This window comes from Heloderma suspectum, chromosome 12 (genome assembly GCF_057233095.1).
Source record: "Heloderma suspectum isolate Gila_16-S chromosome 12, 16-S_ref, whole genome shotgun sequence".
NCBI lineage: Eukaryota > Metazoa > Chordata > Lepidosauria > Squamata > Helodermatidae > Heloderma > Heloderma suspectum.
Window position 1 is genome coordinate 34172731 of NC_139469.1, and position 17765 is coordinate 34190495.

The window sequence follows — 17765 nt, forward strand, 5'->3', positions numbered from 1 at the left end:
GGCTACCAATTTGAGTGGGGGATATGGGGGCAGAGGAGCTGCTTAACTCTATCACTTTCTGCTGTTTCTCCACTCAAAATTCAGCCCTCGCCCCCAAGTTAATTTTCAACCTGTGGGGGGGAAAGATGCAAGGGAAAAGATTCCAATAGGGGGAAAAGATATGGACCCCATACTTTTTCTCTGGTGGGTGGAAAAGCAGCTGGGGGAATTTTGAGCAGATAATGGCAGAGAGAAAGAGAGTTAAGCACAAATTACTTTATTTTTATTTCATCTAGGAAGTTTATAAGCTGTGCCTTCCAGCACGATCTCCCAGGGGGATGGACAGTTAAAAGATTTAATTCCTGATTTTTACTGTTTTTCAGAATCTTATGAGACATTGTTTACTGAAAAAAACAAGGAACACAAACATCCTGCTCTTCTTTTGAATAAAAAGCTACAGTGCTTAGTCTACATCCAAGGCCCCCTGAAAAAAACACGTCTTTACCTGGTATCTAAAAGTGTTCAACGTTGGGGCCTAGTGTGTCTCTCTCTAGCAGTTATCACCACAACTGAGGCGGCCCTACTCCCTGACGATACCTGCCAGTTCAGTACGCGGGGGAAACAAGCAGAGTCTCCGATGTTGAGTGGAAGGGCTCAGGGAGTAACATACGGGGGACGGCAGGTCTTGGGATACTCAGCTCCCAAGCTTCTCAGGGTTTTAAAGACAAGAACCGGCACGTTAAAACAGTCCCAGAAACAAATACGTGACTAACAGAGTTTGAATAGCACTGAGGTAATATGTTCAAAGCATCCTATCCCACACATCATCCTTATGGTGGCGCTTTGTACCTATAGATGTTTCCAGATTCTTCTCAAGGGCAGCCCCACGTAGAGCACTTTATAGGCCCAAAAGCGATAAAGTGGGGCACACTGGAATAGAACATCCTACTGTTGCAGGTAAAACAAGTGGGGCCCTGCAACAAAATGTTGCAGCGTGGAGTGCTTCTGTTTGGAGTTCCACTCCAGCCCATTCCCCCTTCCCCCTTGTTTTCTGATTTCCCCCGCTCCAACAGTCAGTCAGCATTCTGTAATCACTGAGCATGCTTAGTCCCCACTGCGGTGTCTTGGGGGCAGGGGCGGGTCTCTTTCTTCATTTTGGGTTTGTGGTCTGTGTGTGTACGCACACAGGAGCGCAGTCCCAGCTACATTAAAATAATGGATTTCTCTACTGATTACTTTGGGCAGGTCTCACTTCTGTGCCTGGAAATACTTTAAAAATAGCTCCTCAGGGTGAACTGGGAAGCTGCTTATTCAGATAATTAGATTGTTCTCTCTGTACCCTTTTTAAATCTGTGTCTCTTTGTCCTCCTTTTCCAATCACTCCATTCCACTTCTTCTCCTCCCACTGAGTTGTCAGGGGTTTTTTGCTTTCCCTCAGTCAATACTCTGGTAAGATATAATTGTGCTGTTCTGGGGAGGGGGGATACCCCCTAAGGGTTTTCCCCTTAAGATTTGTTGTACCCCTGCAAATTTCAGCTCTCTCAAGTCTGCTGATAACTCTCCCTTCTACATGAGTGGTACAGCTTTGCACGACAATAGGGAGATTCGAATCATTATCTATATATATGATGAAGATGATACCAGCTCCTTCCATATAGACATCTTACGCTCTGCAGCAGGGGGAAAAAGGTGCCCCATCTTTCTACAATATCTCTGGCAACGTTAAATCTTATCCTTATTTTAAAACATCACTTGCAGCAGAAAAAAGAACCATACTTTTCACACAGAAATTCCCACGTCGACTTTGATAGCTGGTGTCCAATATCAGCATTCCATTCGTCTTTTATATGAGTGTGTGTCCAGTTTCTCATTTAATGAAGTCAAACTAAGCTTAACTCTTTGAGGAAATGGCTGGACCGAACAACATTCACTAATGGATATTACAGGAGATTTTGGAAGGCACTCTCTTCCTTGTGGGGCTTATTATCAGCCCTTCAGTACTGATTCCTGGATCCTATATATACAACCTGAGTGCTGGGGCTTACTGGATGATATCCTTTTACATAAAACTAGACGACTGCAGCCAAAGATTTGGTTGCTTAGTTCAACCCCCCCCCCCGCCCCCCACCAATCAATTTGGCCTCTCTGCCCATTGACTGCCTGGCTCACAGTCTTTCCCACCACGAGCACACAACCCCTCCAGGCACAAGAGCCTGTGGGAGGTTTTCCCCCAGACCCCACTTTTGCCTCTCCAATTCCACATTTATCCCACTCCTTTTCCACAGGTCTTTGCAGCTGCCCATCAAACCCTCCCTTCATCCTCCTAGACTTTGCACCTCTGTCTGATTGTTTCCAGCTTCTGTGCCTGGTAGCACACTGTTGCCTTTTCATCCTTTTTCTGCCCATAGCCCCTCAAGTGTTTTAGGCTTTACATGAAGCTCTCCCAACCAAAGTGACCTTTCACTTCTCTCAAACCAGTTGCAGTTTGTCAATATTCTATTTGTGACACATACTTCCTGAGCAGACAGAATGCTCAAGAACCTCCCATCACGTCAGACCAACTCTGAGCGCCCGTGGCTCAGTGACAGAGCACTTGCTTTGCATGCAGAAGGTCCCAGGTTCAATCCCCAGCATTTCCAGGTAGAGCTGGGAAAGAACCCTGTCTGAAGCCCTGGAGAGCCATGGCAGCCAGTCAGTATCAACAATTCTGGGCTAGATGGACCGATGGCCTGACTCAGTTAAAGCGAGTTCCTATGTTTCTGTGTTCCTAACTTGGTCAGTGGCTGAGGGAGAACTCACTTGCAATAAGCCAGTGACAAGTTTTAGCTTGCTTAACTGGTTAGCCAATTCAACTAGTTACCAGTACATTTCCGGGCCCAATTTAAAGTGCTAGTGATTACCTGTAAAGCCTTAAATGGCTTGGAAGTTGAAGGATCGCCTGCACCTGCATACGCCTTTAGATTGGCCACAGAGGCCCTGTTCATGTGCCCACTGCCAAGTTCTATCAGGTTTGCAGGAACAGGAGACAGATCCCTACTTGTGGTGGCTCCACCCTTATAGAATGCCCTTCCATGGGAGGTACGCCTGGTTCCTTCCTTGACTATTCTTAAAGGGGCCTTTAAGACTTGGATATTTGAGTCCACTTTTAATTAATGCTGGCCTGTATTCTATAGTTTATATTTTATATTTTAACTGTTGCTGATATTTTTATTGTATATGTACTGGAATGGTATTTTAATACTGCTTAGTTACCTCTGTCCATGTACATATGTACACCCATACACACTGACCACAGGATTTGGTTTGGATCCTGATTTCACAATTCAGAAAATAGCTGAATGACTGATTCAGAGGCTGCCCAATTCAACTTGGGGCAGAATCTGAATGTCGATTCGTAAATCCAAAGATTCATGCTGTCTATTGACTATCACTGGAAATGGACAAATGACTATATCATTTTGCAATTTGACAGAATTAGATGAAATATGCCTTGTAAGGGGATGAAACCTGCCAAATTTCAGACCAATTGGTGCACAGGGTGGGGAGGGGGGTGCTACACACCTTTAAATTTTGATTTTTTTTTTTTAGAAAAGCAAACTATCATTAACTTTTTTTTATTTTTTTAGCAGAATTGGTTGACGTTTCAAGGCATAATTGCCCCTTCTGAAGGGATCAAGCCTGCCAAGTTTCAGATTAATAGGTGTAGAGATTTTGTGCAAGAGCAGTCTTTACAGTTTGGAGGTTCCCAGAAATATGTGCTACATTCTTTGTGTGCAATTGTTATAAAAATGGCATACAACACAAAGGTGGCCCTAGCTAAGAAACCTGCAAAATTTGGCAAGAGTAGATGTACCAGTTTTTGTGGAAGGGGAGACTTCAGATGGGGGGTTGGTGTCAAGGGCTCCTTGGAGGGCTCTCAGTCTAACCCAGTAGCCAAGTCCAGACACAGACAAAGGGATTCTTTTCAAAGCTTTATTCTTCTTTTACAACTTAACAGCTCTACAGGTAGCAACTAGATCTGAGCAGCAGCATCCCTATGCCCTAAGTTAGAACAGTTGGTCCCCGTTTGAAGGGCAATTACTGGCAGACCCCTGAATATAAGGACTAGGGAGAATCCCTCCCCTTTTCCCTTGGATCCTCTGGGCACAACCGTTCTTTGAGCGCGAACCATTTCGCGCCGCTCTCTGCGTCTGCGCCGTGCATCCCCCCCAGTCTGCTATCTGTGCTGAGTCACTCCCTGGACTGCTTTCTAAACTAGGAATGTGGGTGGGAGGAATCTCCGTCAGCTGTTGGTCCAGGGAAAAAAGGAGCGCGCTCCTCTCCCGAAGGAGCGACTGCTCTTCCTCAGCATCAGAACTACTCTGGGATTCTATGGGCTCAGTGTCCACCCTGACAGTTGGATGATTGCTTTGCCTTTCCTCCCCTCTGTGAGTTTTTTTTGGGGGGAGGTAGCAATTTGAGCTTCTCCATACAGGGCTTATATCATGTGATCAAGATTGGTTACTCATGGAAGTTAGAAGGGCCTTTACACGATGTCATCAACCTCCAGGGCCCTTCCCATGGTTTATGACCTTTATCCCACCTTTCTAAAACACAGGGAAAGTGAGATTTTTCTCCAGGAGGTGTGATGAAGTGCTTTACTTGCTATGTACTTCCATAATGGCACCATAATAGTAGCATCATCTAGTGGATGTAAAATTAAATTTATAGAATTTGCTGAGAAATAAAAACAGCACGTGTCAGCCTGTGTAAAGGAGCCGAACTTAATCCTGCAAAGAATCCAGAAGCAGAAGCTTCGGTAAGCATGTGGGATTTTACCCTCGTGTGGAGGTGCCCCTAGGCAAGAAACCTGCACAATTCCAAAAGGGTACAGGGGCTAGCGAGTGTTATTGAATGGAAAACAATTTAAGGCTTTTTTGTTTTCTGCTCAGTTGGCACCAAAGTCCCAGAAAGTGCAATAGGACAGCAGTGGATGATGCATGTGGAGCATACAGTGGCAGAGGAGGAAGGACATGAACATCCAGCATTTTTCAAGAAAGCACCCAATGCTACACACCCTGAGGTCCCATAGACTCCACAAAAACTTCCTGCTTATGGGAGAGAAAACTAGCAAAGAGCACTGAACACTGGAACAGCCCTACAATAGATTCCTTCAACATCCCTCCCACAAAGCATGGGATTGGAGCACCCTGATAAAGTCATTCACTGTGATTAGTACCTAGAGCTGTTAAGTCACAAAAACTACACCCCTTCTCTCCCTCTGCTCACCCTGACATTTTCCTCATGTGGAGAGCTTGAGGATACATTTATCATTTTTTGCAGATGCACAGCCTGTAACTGCATCCCTCCCATATCCAAATCACTAATAATGCTTCAGGAGGGGTCAGATTCAGATTTGGTCCACTTTGGAGGAGCCCCACTTGGACTCAGGCATCTCCTGGATCTTTCTGAATCAACCTGGTTCCGTCAAATCCGCAACTTACCTCTGATATATATTACCATTTCATGTAAACTGCCTTGAGATGAGTCTTTGCTTTTAACGATATAAACGTATTTAAAATTAATTTTAATTTCAGACGTAATTAAAATACAAGCAACTGGCGAAAACAAACTAGTTGTTTTTTTAATCCTCAACTGGCTGAACCACAGTTCCCAAAGCAATTCTACTTCCTCAGGTTGGATTTTCTTTTAAGTATAATTCCTTTTCTCCTCTGAAGCCAAGTTAAAACTCCAGGATAAATGAGGTCTGTCAACAAGGGACTTTTTTGCTGAGATGCGGGCAGGAAAGTTATGAAATAAGAGATTTAGGAAACATGTATTCTCTGAAAAGTTTGGGGAAAGGGGGTATTTCACTGTATTTATTCCCCGTTTGCCTTCAGCCTAATAGCACATTTAAAAAGAGAGTTGCCAGGACATATATTTTGCAAAACTTAAAATGTAATGCATGCAAATGAAGCTAAGAAGAATGCTTGCAAAAAGCTATGCATATCCCACGCTGATGAGAGCAGATGTGGAAGCAGCAACTGTGCAAATCCCCTGGAACTTTAGCCCCCATGAAGGAGCTATTCTCATTTCACACCAAGGATCATTTTTGCCTACTCCCACTCACACGGCTAAAGACCAAGAACACCAGATTTGCTCTAAAGGACCAATACTGCAGTAACTCCATTCAAGATGGGTTGGACGCTTTCCACTTGGTACAGACACTGTTGTTTTTATACCTCAAACTGCATTTTCCTTGGCTCTCTGATGCGAACATCTAGTCCCACTCTGCTTAGAAAGGCTTTCCATCTTCTGCCCGAAATACCCAAATGATGTGCAATGAAAATTCAGACTCTGCATATGGAGGGAAGCTTATTTTACATAACGTTTTACTACATAATCATTTGCTTGTCAAATACCACTTAATTTTTTTAAACAAAAATTAAGAGATACAGCCCTTTTTATGCTAGATTTTTTAAATGATTATTTTAATTAACATGTTAACTATTTAATTAACTTTACTCATTGAAGGAGGCATATAACGAAAGAAACATCCAAACAGTCAAGCAACTGTGGTGGCAGGAAGACATTCTGCACATGTTCAAAGGCAAGCTCTTCTTTATTATTCTCTAACACATTCCCCAGTTAAACTCTGAAAAGAGGTTCTGCAGCAATGGTTTATTTATTGTGTATTTATTTAATTTATATCCCGGCCTTTTTGCAAAAAAAAAAAAAAGGCACTCAAGGCACCTGGCTCAAACTCCAGAATATAAAGCAAAATGTATGGTCTCTGGATAAGGATCAATATTGCTTCCATGTTCTACAGCAGCTGCAGTAGTCAGCATTAAATAAAAATTAAGGAGAAGGAATGGAAATCAAGCGAACCCACTTCCATTTGATTATTCCTGGAACACTGCCATTCCTTACTGGGTTGTTGGAAGGAACCATTGAGAGAAGCTGGCTAGATAGCATCACCAATGCAATGAATATGAATTTGAGCACACTCCGGGAAAGAGCGGAAGACAGGAAGGCCTGGCGTGCTGTGGTCCGTGGGGTCACGAAAAGTCGAACACGGACATGACTGAACAACAACAAATGTGAACCAGGCCTGTTAACGGCCACACAAGAAAGAACAGCCTCCAGGTAACGAGTCATCCGAGACGAAGGGTGCTATCCCATGCATGTTTAGACAGAGAAAAGTCCTACAGCTCCCAGCATGCCTCATGCACCCATTCTGGCTGGGGAATACTGGGAGTTGTAGGACTTTTTCTCTCTAAACACGCCTAGGATTGCACCCTAGGTGAACTGGGGGTGCCTCTTAGAGCTACCAGTCAGAAGACATTGTGCAGCAGCTATTCTGTCCTTTATTCCCTAGCTGATTTTTTGGTGAAAAGAAAAAAGACAGAAGAAGCAGTGGGAAAATACAGGAGGGAGGGTTATAAGTTGAAGATATTGTCTGGGCCCCCAGTAAAATTGCACCCCCTTTAATTTAAAGCAAGAAAATTCTAACTGAGGTACGTGGGGGCAAGTAGGCCAATAAACACTTTTGTGTGTTAGCAATTGTTGTGGCCTGACTTGCAAGGCTGATCTGACAATTAAAATTGTAAAATACAATTTAAAATATATCATCAACTAACCACTCAACAACCCCTGAAAGCCTACTAGCACAATTCTACCCATTTGCCATTTCAGTCTCTTTCACCCAAGCAGAGCTGGACTGATCACTTTGTTTCCCTTTGGGCCTAGCGTCCAAACCACCACCAGCAGCCTCAAATATCACGCCACCCGCAGACACACAAAAACACCTATTGAAAGTTACCAAATTGCAGACTAAAACAGAAGACAGCCAGGTTGGGCCATCTCGTTTGACCTGGCAGGTTTGTTGGAAGAAGTGCTAAGGTAAGCTAAGTTATACTTTGAGCGCTTGAAAAAAAAGTGTGTGTGTTTAAAGAACAGCCATTGTTACTTATGATTATAAGTTACTCCTTATGATTATGATAGCAATAACAGTCATTGTTACTCCTTATGATTATGATAGCAACGTTATCAAGACAGGTCAAGCTGTGACAGCAGCACAGTCCACAGTAAACACATAACGCATGAAGGGAAGATACGCACCCTTAAGTAGGTACGGAGGCGCCAATGGACAGGGGTCAAGTTCAGAGCAGTTCATTATGCAACTTTTTAATGTGATGTTAATTTGCTTCAGCTTCTGCTGTTTGTTATTATAGCTGTGAACTTTTAAGTTATTGTTTTCAGTTTTTGTACTGGAAGCCACTCCGGGGACTTTGTGTTGAACGGCAAGGTATCAATTGCTTAAATAATGAAAGCACAGGAGCCCAAGTTACCCATTCACAGAGGACTGCTGTATCTCCATATTTATTTATTCCTTGCAGCCCACCAACAGTTGTGTTATGATGCATAGTTTGGAAATTACTGCTCTGATGCCATAAATAGAACTTGGGATTTCATCACACACAAAAAGTATGTGCTGTATACCACTGAACTATATCATTCCCCCTCCCTGGAGCAGAGGGATACTGGTGCAGATATAAACTTCAGACTTGACAATGTAGAGTAACAAAGCTGCCACGGGTGCACACTGCAGGCATAACACATTGCATACAAGGCAGTTTTTGATGCAATATACATCATGCATGCGTCTCCTCGAGTGTGGCACAAGGGGCTGCTGTTGCAATCAGTCCAAAGAACACATCATGTGAAACAGCAACTGTTCTTCTGCCAAGTGTGAAGTCATGTTCCCATTATGTCATCCGTAGGCCCATTCTGCCTTTGTTTCTTCAGAAAAAAAAGTGTGTGTGTGTGGGGCGGATGACTGGCTTTGGATTCCTCTTCTCACAGCCCTTTCGGTGCATGGCATCCAACTAGAGCCATAATGGAAAAAGCATCTACTGACAAAGAAAATCATCTGTACAGACTGAGGATGAGGGAAATTTGCAGCCATTCATTGGAATAGACTGCAACTTTATAAGAAGCAAGATTACAAACTGTTCGCCAGTAGAATAGAAATTGCAAACATGGGGAAACTGATTCAGGGGTTATTTCTGATGTTAACTGAGGCCCAATATTCTGAATCAACAACCTCTGTATTTTCTTTTCCTATGGAGGCAGGGAATTCCAAGTTAACAGCACACTTTTGGCTGTGTGTGCTTGTTGCAATCCCAGGTCTGGAAAACCTAGTTACTCATGACGGTATTGTCTGCACCAGGGGAATGCAACTTGGTGCCCCTCAGAAGTTTTGAAGTACCACTGTTCTATGTTCAAGGCTTGTGGGAGTTATAGTCCAAAGCATCTAGAGGGCAGCAGGTTGCCTAGCCCTGGTTTACGCAGTCAAGCATCCTGAAGATTAAAAAGAAGTCCATGGTCAACCAGAGGTTTCCTCCTTGCTTTCAACAGACTCCTCCATCTTTGGAATTACAAATGGATCATGGCTACATTAAACTTATCTGCAAAATAAGGGATTGTAACCTCTGGTGTGGGCTAGGAGAAATCAGACAAAGATGTCCCCCACTTGCTCAACATCTAAGGTCAAAGGTTTTGAAAACCACAGGGGCAAAATCTACCCCTTATCTCTCCTTGAGACCTAGGGTGCTTCTAAATGAGTCTTTTATCCTGAAATTGCCCTGCCCCATTTACAGAATTGTATTGGGGGGTCCAGGCATCAATGATCTCATAACCTCCGATGATTTCTTCCGCCTTTTTTCTTTCTGCAAAAAAAAACCCATTTAGGAGGAAAAGACGGAATAGCTGCAAAATGTCTTTGGATTGGTAGTGCTAGGAGCCTTCTGTCTGGAATCACCCCAAGAAACTTTATGTAAAACTAGGATTCCCTGCATTCCTTTAAGAGTCCATGAGTCAGACAGAAGAGCTCCATAAGCCATAAGGAATCTCTTCTGTCTTAGGACACCAGTTCCTTTGTGTTCCTCTGGAGCAGTTAAACTATAACCTAACTTTTCCTATTAATTAGCAACCAATCCTCATTTCTTCTTACGTAATTTCCACTGGACAAACTGTACATGGTCCAAATATTATGACTAATTAATAGGTTTCTGTTAGACTAGAGAGAAAAATCAGCATTCAGTGACTGTGTAGCAATGAGAACTGGGAATTTTCTGTTCTGGGGTCAAGTTAGGACAATTCTAACTTTAGCAAGTGGGCGGGGGGGGAAGAAATTGCAATTTGAGGCCTCATCTTAACTGGACAGGAATTTCTAAAAGTTCAAAATTCTGCTCCCCACAAAATTTCAATATTTCTCCCAACCAGGTAGTCCTGTTGCTTGATCAGTCCTATATTCTTTATTTTTTATTATTTATTACATTTATATCCTGCCTTTTTTCCTCTTGCAAGGAACCCAAGTCGGCTTACAAGGTTCTCCTCCTCTCCATTTTATCTTCACAACAACCCTGTGAGATAGATTATGCTTAGAGTCAGTGACTAGCCCAAAGTCATCCAGTGAATTTCACAGCTAAGTGGGGACTAGAACCCGGATCTCCCCAGTCCCAGACCAACACTTTAACTACTACACCACATTGGCTCTCATTGTATCATATAGAAATAAGTTTATCTTTGTAACAAGAGGCTTGATGGCTGGATAGCTTATTAGGTTGTTACGATGGCAAATGCATTCAAATTACAAGTGTGGAAACCACAAGGCAAGCATGTCTGCATTACAGGTTGCAGACTATCTTCCTTACATATTATTCTCGCCAAAAATGGGATTTCTTGTTAAATAAAATAAGTAAATAAAGTATCTGGATGAAGTTCTCCTTTCCATACTGAAACCAGGAAAGACTGGTAGTTTGGCTGGGTTTTTATATTCCCTTTTACTCACTTTTTGGGCCACAGATGTGAGGAAAGCCACTTGTGTGTGTCCCAGACATCTTGCATGCTGCCCATGGAAATTAAGATGAAATGTCTGGTTGCAAAATTGGAGGGAGCATTAACAAGACCTTTGGGCTGACTTACCCTCTTTGGACAGCAGCTTCAGCCATCTTCACACACAAACAGTACCTTCAGTTTTCATGTTGCAAGTCCCACTTTATTTGCTCATATTTTTTAAAAGATATCCCACCCTTCGAAAAGCTTTTCCCCAAGACCTGCATTAACCCTTCTCACTATCAGAGGAGTTTAAATAAGAAGAGAGGAGGAATATGGGTTCCTCTCTAAAGCAGTATGGTGAAAGCACTCCTGAACTGACAGTTCATGTGAACATGACGAAATTAGGGTCGGCTCTCCACTGCTCAGCATGAATGGGGGGGCGGGGGCGGGAGAGAGAACTCTGAGGGTATCTTCACATGACTTTACAGACCATGATCCTTCTGTGGGGTACAGGGGAAGTGGAAAATGTACTCATGTACATAGAAGTCTAGATCAAACCATGGGTTGTTGTTATTTGCATGAGCTGCAGCAAGCTTTGGATTTCTGTACCTCCCCTTCCCCTACTCTCCTCAACACGCAAGTAGAACATTCTGTTCACAGTTTCTAACAAACCAGTTTCTTGTATCCTGGTCTGCTAACTAGCTATGAACACATGCAGAATACCCCTTTCGCTTTTTGCATCCTGCTTCCATATATCTGAGATGAGAAGATGGAACTTCCAGTTGCTTCTAAATAGGAGACAAGTTCTAGGAATATTTATTTTAACAAGTAATCAGCGAAATGAACCTCTGCAACTGTTATTTGCCAAGACACAGACACAACTCCAGGAGGGATGCATCTGATTTTGTGAGCTTTCAGCAGGTTTTTGAAAGCTCTTAAGATGCCTCTGTGCCAGGAAAAAAAGCCTTTCACATGGTCCTTTGTTTCCCATATATGGTTATGGGAGCAGCAAACCTAAGGAATCGAGTCCTTGGAACAAAAGGGGCAAGTGTACCTTGGGGCACAACATCAGGTGCAATTGTGCGATGCAACTATAGCAGGGGGCTAGCCTGCCCACTCACACGTCCCTGATGTCTCCTCCCCCACCCCCACCAACTACAGAAAACTGCTGCTTTCACATAATACACTCGAAGGGTTGGGGTGGATATGGGAGAGAGCAGCAACTATACAGTGCTCTGTTCACATGATCAAAGCCAAACAGCATTATACACTCTAACAGTAACAGCCGCAGCAATACCTGGCATATATATAATGCTTTTCAAAGCAATTCACATGCAATTAACTCAGTCACTCAAGGTAGGCCAATATTATCATCCCCATGAGGAAGCAGAGGGAAGCATCCAAGCTTACAGAAGAGAGCTCTGCTGACCTGTCCCATTCCAGAAACGAATGTTTCCGCTCATTTCCAAGATGATTGTCAGAAACGCTAGTTCCTGTTGCGCAAGCGGTGAGTCCCACAAGCGGAATGGAACCAACAATAGCACAGTGGCAGCACTGGATACTACCCTGAGGCTGTAGGCACAGTGGTTTGCCTACGGCTACCAAGTCACTTTGTAAAAGCTAAAACCAGCAGCTTCTGGGCTCACAGCTCACACTCTTAAGCCGGGATGGTCCTACCATAAGGCAGAGTGAGGTGGTCTCCTCAGGCAGCTGGTTTTGGGTGTCAAGGTGGTTTGTGGTTATTATTGTATTTTTACTCCCAGGGAGGGGAACTTGTGGGGGACTGCCCTTGGGTACTATGTGTCTTAACTTGCAGGAGATGCCTCAAGCAGTAAAATGCATTGGGCTGGTTCTGCTCTTAAACCACACATCTAAGCACTGTATGACTATGCATATATGTTCCTTTTGTTACCATTGAGAAACACCAAGACGTTCTTTTTCAAAGCCAACTGTTGGAAAGGAAATATAAGGGGAGCTTTTGTGACCATTTGTGGTGAGGGGAAAAATCACCACAGAGAGAGACTTCTTCATGTTTCATGTGGTCCAACTTTATTTGTGATTGTGCCTCCTCATGATCTAGTTTATTATATTTAGCCATGATATAAAGGTGGTTAATTTTAGAACAATGATGGATTTTAGATGCAGGAGGAAATTCACTACAGGAAAATAGATACTAAAAGTTCTCTGTTAGCTTTCTTGGTATATAATGGATAAATACCTCTGACAACAACTTTCAGGTCCCAAAGGATTTCAGGGAAACATGTAAATATATGCAGGAAAAGGGCCTCCCTTAGCCAAAACAGGAGGAGGAGGCACCAGACCAAGAGGATAAAACCAAAGAAGGTCTTTTCCCCCAAGGAGTGTAAATCAAGTTGGCAAACATAGACTTTGATACAAAGTAAATGTTTTTATGGTCTAATACTATGGGAACCTGAAAAAACGCCATGAGGACGGTTCGTAGAGTATGTACCACATATTTTCTGAGAAAACAACTTCTCTGCACAGTGGGAGAAAAAATGTTTTTGGCTCTTGTCATTTCTAGTTTTAATTCTGCATTGAACATTTTCATCCACAGCCTTCTTAAAGAAAACAATGGTCTTGTTAAAAAGGAAAATCTGTCCCTGAGGGTTGTCTTAAAGCAGTCTTTCAAGTAGTCACTTGACTGGTCATTTGTGGCGAACAATGGTTACAACCAGGCAACCAAGTAAGTTATATAGCAGCCAATTCTCTCCCTGCCTCTCCCACACAAAATCTCTTTCAAATCACAAATGGCTCACAATGCACATATAGATGGGAGAAAAAGCATGGGTATAGTACCTGCAAAGGAAAGTTTAAAAATCCAGTCTTTCTACACTTCCTTCTGTACTCCATAAAATTGGAGAGGGGCCTCAACAAGGACCTTTTAAAATGATCCAGAGGATGCTGGGGGCTTTTGTGCATGATCCAAGGCAGCCACCTGCAAAACTTCAAAGGATCCTGAAGCAGAGCTCCCCAGCTGTACCGGGCTGGTTCAGTACACCCCTCAACACATTGCTTCCCCACAAGCAACCGCCCTGAGCCCCCATCCTTCCTAAACTTCACTGACCATGGTGATAATTTCAGCATACAACTCCAATGATGCCACCCAGAGAGCAGCAGGAGATGAGCACATCAGGGAAGCAGAAGCCAACTCTATTTTATTCCTGTAGTCATTAAGGTGTTATGAGAGCCAGTGTGGTGTAGTGGTTAGAATGTTGGATCAGGGGTCGGGAGATCCAGGTTCTAGTCCCCACTTGGCCACGGAAATTCACTGGGTGACTTTGGGCCAGTCACTGACTCTCAGCCCAACCTACCTCACAGGGTTGTTGTTATGAGGATAAAATGGAGAGGAGGATTATGTATGCCGCCTTGGGTTCCTTAATGAGGAAAAAGACGGGATATAAATGTAATAAATAATAAAATAATAATAAATAATGATTTAAGAGAGTTAAAAATGCAAAACTACATGTGCTCAGAGTTAACAATCAGGGTTAGCAACCTGTTTGTCTGTTTGCTTTAACATATCAGAAATGTAGAAGCAGTTGTAAAGCATGGCATGGTGGCTGGGGAGCAGGATGAAGATAAATTTTAATTCTGTGCTTTGTAACCTAAGCAATACACAAGGCTGTCTAAAGACCACCCCACCCCATAGATCATTATGCCCAGAGTCTAAAATTACCTAGCCACACCACTGCACAGCTCCTCTCAAGCATTCTTATAAGTGTGCCTTGTGCTGCGTAAGGTTCTTCCTAAAGCAGTAAAGGATCTTGATCCTGCTTGCAGATTTGATCGGGCTACAGCACACACTCTCTTTCTTTCCCTGAGATGATCTCTCCTCTGCACTTCAAGAGCAGAAGTTCTAACTAATACTAAGCCCATATCAACACTGACAATTCATATGCCATTTTTGCTGAATGAGGCACAAATCCAGACCAAGACAAGCAAATGGCTATTGCCAACAAGTAGTCGGGCAGCTGCTTTGGACCTATGAGGATTTAATGGGCCCACCAGGGCCTAACTGCATGTTACACTCATAGTCGCCCGCAGCCACGTCAGGATTTTCAAGAAAACTGAGCTTAGGCACCCCCACACCCATGTCCACTGGAACTGCGGCATGCAGGAAGGGAGGTTCAACCTTTCTCTCCCCAGCCACAATCCTGATGAAAATCCCTCCCCGCACCATGCCACAATTAGACATTGGAAGAAATCTCCCTAGGTGCCATGTTTTGTTTTGAACTGACAGACACACTCGTAATGTCACGTGCAGTTAGGCCCCAAGGTGAGCTCCAGATCGGTGCAATACCTACAGCACTCTTTTACTAGAAAGCTAGAAGAGGGGGTGTTTTAAGATAGCGACCTAAGGCGCTTCCTCTTGCTGGGCAAGCAGAGGCATTTCTAGGGCATCTCTTTACTTAGCAGCCCAGAGAAAAACCTCCCAAGGCAGGACTATGCAAACATCCTGACAAAAACATCCAGTCAGCCTCCCTCCCCCATCCATCTGCTTTTTGTAACATCTTGCCTGATGAAGAGATCTGGAGATTTCAAAAGCTTGCACATCGTTAGTGACCTAAAAAGTATTACAATATACAGATTTAGGATTTTTTTATTTGTTTTTTGTATGACTTGGAGAATACCAAATTCAGCCATTCCACGGTGAGACCCTAAACCAGAGGAAGAAGATTTACATCACCTGAAACTGGGACTTTATTCTCTGAGCGTTCAACCCCCCTCCTGCCACTAGGTAAAACTACCCAATCTGACTTCTACTTTACATAGTACAGCATCTGAATTTATCTCCAGCTTTGTTAATAATAAGGACTGCCTACTTGAGCTCTACTTTTGTTTTCCCCCAACCAAGGAACCTGTCTGGCTCACTCTGGATGGAGACAGTTTTGAGTTAACAGCTGGATTTCATATTTTCAAGAATGGAGGATCTACAGTTGTCTGCTACTTTCTTCTGCCCAGTGGTCCTCGGGGCACTGAAACCATCGCATCATCTGAGAGAGCCCAATTTCAATGTCCTCCTCCCTATCACCTTACTACAATATCCAGTAAGCTTCTTTTCTTCCCACCGCATCCCCCGCCCCCCATCAACTTGCATTTTGTAACATCTTGCCTGATGAAAAGATCTGGAGATCTCAAAAGCTTGCACATTTTTTGTGATCTTTGAGTTGGCCTAATAAAAGTATTACACTATATGGATTTTTGTCACCTATTAACAATCAAGGATGCAGGACCCATCAATGCCACCTTCAAAAGATCCTTTTTAAAGAACATTACTCAGAAGTAAAACAGCACAGCATTTGCAGGACCCCCAAGCAGCCTGAACGCCAACTGGCAGTGAAGGTCACCAACTGTTTGCTTTACACCCAAGATGTTATGGCTCAGAATGCAATGGTAGGTCATCCACACGTTCTAAAAGCTACGAGACCATCTTGAGACAAGGAATTCCTTGCTCATGAGCCACTTGGGACATTGCACCTATGATCTCATTCTTCCTCCTGGACAGCTGGCTACCTTCCCCCCAGCTGCAAGGAATAACAAAGGTTGATGGATAAGGAGAGCGAAAGACATCATCTCTCTTGTCAGCAAGCCAGAAGGAAAGAACAGAAGTGTCTTCACAAAATCTACACCCTGCACTATTCTCAAATTCAAGAATATCGATTTGCCCTTTGATTCCAAGAGCAGGAAATCTCATCAGGGAGAAGAAAGAAGCCACTGTGAAGGAGGCAGACGTGGTGTGCCTCTTTTATGCAAAAGAGAAGTCACATGTACTAGTTCCTAGGCCACTCAGTTTCGTCATGAATGAAAGCTTTCACAAGAACAAAAACTACAGTCCTCTGATCAGTAAGAGGGCCACAATGAGGAGGGAATAAAATTATGGTGGGCCAGAGTCCCCCAATGCCACTAAGCCCCATGCAATGACAGCAAATTCCATTGCCACAGCCATCATCCTCCATGTGCCTCTCTTGACTTTGGTTGGCAACTGGGAGTGAGCCGGTACTCCACAGGTAGTCAGTTTGCATCTTGGGGCCTCCAGTTGCTGATCTTTACTTCTCCTAATGCATGCTAGCTGTCAGGGTGGACACTGAGCCCATAGAATCCCAGAGTAGTTCTGATTCTGAGGAAGAGCAGTCGCTCCTGGGAGAGGAGCGCGCTCCTCTTTCCCAGGACCAACAGCTGACGGAGATTCCTCCCACCAGCATTCCTAGTTTAGTTAGCAGTCCAGGGAGTGACCAAGCACAGATAGCAGACTTGGTGGATGCACGACACAGACGCAGAGAGCGGCACCAGATGGAGGGCGTGGAAAGGAGGCGAAGTGCCGGGTTGGCGCGCAAACAACGGCTGCGCCCAGAGGCTCCAAGGGAAACGGGGAGGGACTCTCCCTAGTCCTTAAGTTCAGGGGTCTGCCAGTAATTCCCTTTCAAACGGGGACCAACTGTTCCAACTTAGGGCATAGGTACTGTGCTGCTCAGATCTAGTTGCAATCGGTATAGTTGTTAAGTTGTAAAAGAAGAATAAAGCTTTGAAAGGAATTCCTTTGTCTGTGTCTGGACTTGGCTACTGGTTTAGACAGAGAGAGACCTCCAAAGAGCCCTTGACAGCAGCTTCCACAAGAATGGAGGTTCCAATGGGCAACAGCTCTCAACCATGTCTACCCATTCTATGCACTTATATAACATAAGAACACGGGAAGATCTGTGCTGGATCAGACGAAGGCCTCTCTCGTCCAGCTTTCTGTTCCCACACTGGACAACCAGATGCCCAAATGGGAAGCCCACAAACAAAATATGAACATAATGGCACTTGGGTTCCCCAGCAACTGGTATTCAGAGGCATGTATATCCATCCTGAACAGCAGCCATGGGCAGCCTTCTCTTCCATGTACCATTTGTTTTTTCTAAATATAACAGCTCTAAGCTGGTGGCCATGTGCATATTTTGTGG

At 43.9% G+C, this 17765-nt stretch overlaps 1 protein-coding gene across 1 annotated transcript in view; it reads right to left on the reverse strand.

Annotated features, from left to right (window-relative positions):
• Positions 1–17765, reverse strand: part of PKD1 (polycystin 1, transient receptor potential channel interacting) — a 170254-nt gene that overhangs the window by 95661 nt on the left and 56828 nt on the right. The window lies entirely within an intron of this gene.